At 41.6% G+C, this 3,409-nt stretch overlaps 1 pseudogene; it reads right to left on the reverse strand.

Moving 5' to 3' along the window:
• Positions 1-1,780: 1,780 nt before the first annotated feature.
• LOC103733130 lies at positions 1,781-2,441 on the reverse strand (annotated as a pseudogene).
• Positions 2,442-3,409: the final 968 nt, after the last annotated feature.

Genomic DNA, 3,409 nt, shown 5'->3' on the forward strand with positions numbered 1-3,409 from the left:
ATTTAATGTGCTTCATGTTAATATATAACTTTTTGATGATAGAGACACTGGCAGCACACTGGGGTACATCATGGCCCTGATAACCACACATGAAGACAAGTCATGCAGAAAAATGTGAAAATTCCATCTACTATGCAATCATTTACCTTCTCCCCAATTTTACAGGTTTCCTTACATTTTCACATATCATTCATGTATATAACATCAAATTTAATATATCATGTTCTATGATTTTTTAATCACATCACTCTGCTATTGGCTTAAATCACACCTTGCATGCATTCCACATGAATAAATTTTGAGCCTTCATACAGCTCATAAAATCCAATTCTATGCATGAATGCTTTTGGAAAATTTAAAGCAATCAGCAGAAGCCTTCATGTGCTAGTATCAAATAGTGAGTTGTGGATGCATGTTTTGCAACTGTAATTCTAAAAGATCATGTGAGACAAAGCCCTAGGCATTCCTGGCACAAAGAACAGAAGAATCAGTAATGATGGTAAGATTTGCCTCTGCACCCTCTATTCCACACTGCAGGAAACATGTGTCCCGACCCGCGAGACAGTCAACGTGGGTACCTGGAGAGAGGAGAGGGGACTGAAAGGGACAAGAGACGCGAAGAATGGAGACAAGACAGGCTTTCTGATCAAGTCTCATTTATTGAACATCTACACAAAGTTTTTATAGAGAGGAAAGGGGGAAGTTGGCAGGGATAAATCCATTGAGGCAGAGCAATTCAATTAACAGAACAATTGTCATAATAACACCACACCAATTGATCACAGAGTAAATTCCATAGTAACACCACAATTCTATAGCAAGTTATAAATCAATTATAAGGTTACACTTGCATGATTACAAAGTAATGCAAAAGTTTCTTAGGCAGTTCATGAGAAATGAGGGAGTCTCTGTCTCTCAAGCAGTAAGTGCCCGAGTTAGAACAACATGTTTGTGTGAGGCTTTCAAGTATAGTCATCTGGTTAATCTCAAACCAGGTCAGCCTTGATGTCTGGAAAACAGCTTTGCCAGGAATCAGGTCTTGCTATATTCTGGGGTGGGGGCCTACGGCTTTACTGCAGTAAAGATGGCATTGTGAGGGTGGCATTGTGAGGGTGGTGTTGTGAGGATGGCATTATGAGGGTGGTGTTGTGAGGATGGCATTGTGAGGGTGGCGTTGTGAGAGTGGTGCTTCCATGTCACTAGCTGTCTGTGTTCTCCATGTCAACTCAGGGCTGTCGAGTACCACAGCCAGTCTCTGAGAATAAACTTTTGTCTGTTTTAAATGCTTTGACTTGATTTCTTTTTTTACACACAGCATAACAGGAATAAGAAATCTTTATTTTATTTTTAAGTTTTATCCTTTTATTTTTATATCTGTTTTTTTTTTTGTGTGTGTGTATGTGTACCGCACATGTGCAGTTCCCAAGGAGGTCAGAAGAGGGCACTGGATTCCCTGAACCTGGAGTTATGGATGGTTGTTAGCCTCGATATAGGTGCTGAAAACCCAACCTGGGTCATTCACAAGGGCAACCAGTGTTCCTAACTGCTGAGCCATCTCTCCAGCCCCCAATAAGAGTTATGTTAAACTTACTAGAAAAAAGTCAATCAAGCAGACATTTTGTCCATGTCTTTGCATCCCAATGAGGAAAGCAGTGGAAACTTGGAAACTGCCCAGATGTTCATCTCTGTGAATCAGCATAAATGGGCTGACAACTGAATAACCAATAGTCAGAAATTCTCAAACACTCAGCACCATGAAATCATCCTCAAACAAGGAATTTTAAAATAGGGAAAAGATACAATCTGTCCAACAGAAGAAAACAAACCACTGGAGAACTCTCTGAGCAGCTCTCAGCTCAGGGGGAGTTTTGCAGAAAAGCTTGGAGTTCTGAAGGTAGAGGACACGCTGGTGGTGCTTGTGGAGAAGAAACACCATGTAGCCGCTGGACCCGCCCATGACACCCAGAAAAAGTGGCATTGTACACAATTATAACAATCAGAAACCCCAATTTTACTTCCTGATTCCTAGTAGGAAAATACAAGAGTGCTTACTTTTGCTTATCTGTGACACATTCATGCTGGTATCTCTGATAGAATCGAGTAAAATTTCATTGTGTTTAAGGAACCCAAGATCCAAAAGTAAAACAGCAAAGCAAGGCGCACGATGGAGTCTTTGGCTGGGTCCTCCTCCACGCAGAGCTTCTGGGACTGGTGGTGATGGCCTGCACCACTGTGAGGAGGCGGCTGCTGCAGATGGAGAGACCCTGGGCCACACTCTCCAAATAAACAACTATCTTGCAACCTAGGTCATCGAGGAAGGTTCTCCAACCAAAGGATGCTATTGTTGTCTGGATTGAAAGAAGCAGCATACTATTTATAAAAGCCAAATGGATGAGAACGAGATGTATTGATTTCTGATTGCCTCTGCAAAAGTTGCACATAATATTCACAAAACCAAGATGTTTCCTAAAACGCCAGGCCCAGTTGCAAAGCAGATGACTCCCTTGACAAAGTTCAGTCCCATCTCTTACACCTGGGGCAGAGAATCCTGAATCCAGTGAACACTTTTTTTAAGGAAGCACCATTGATGTTGATACGAGTCTACAAAAATGCTGGGTGAGGGAGCGCTGGTCTTCTTTCAGAAAGTGACACTAGTCAGGCTGACCAGACTCCAGTGGGTGAATTCACACAGAGGGACACCTGGTCACCAAACTTGACTCAATAGGCCTTAACATACATGACAGAATGCATGAAATCTAGTGGACAGGGGATTGTGGGAGTGCAGATAAGGGAGGGGCCTAAATACTATTAAGATATATTGTATGAAATGCACAAAAATTCAATAAAAACGTATGAAATACTTTATAAAGGAGAGGGCGTGAAGCTGGAAACGGGTGTGTTTCTATGCCTAGGGGGAATAGAAGGATCATGATACAGTCTGTACATGTATGAAATTGTCAAAGAATGTATAAAGCGTTTTCTATTAAAGATATTTTATGTCTGCTATTTTCCAGTATATGAGAGAGAGTCATGATAAATGTAACTGTGCAGATTTTCAAAATCTGAGTTGTCCTTTCTTGTTACTTTGTGGGCTGCTCTATTGGCCTCAGATTCCAACCCAGATTTCAGTTCAGGTTTTTCAGAGCAGCACAGTGACAAAAACAATCTACTAGTTCTGATCCTCATCCTCACACACACACTCTTGGTCATTGTGGTTGCCTGGGACCCCAATTCCAATAGGACCCCCAATTCCAACAAGTAGGATTTGTCATCATTTCTTTAACTTTCTTCCTTTTAAAAGACATTACTTTTAATTTTATGTGTAGGAAGGTATTGCCTGCATGTAGAGAAGTGCACCCTTGTCATGCAGTGCTCGCGGAGGGCAGAAGGAGGCATCTGATCCTCTGGA

Source organism: Nannospalax galili, unplaced genomic scaffold, assembly GCF_000622305.1.
Source record: "Nannospalax galili isolate Female #2095 unplaced genomic scaffold, S.galili_v1.0 scaffold456, whole genome shotgun sequence".
NCBI classification, from domain to species: Eukaryota; Metazoa; Chordata; class Mammalia; order Rodentia; family Spalacidae; genus Nannospalax; species Nannospalax galili.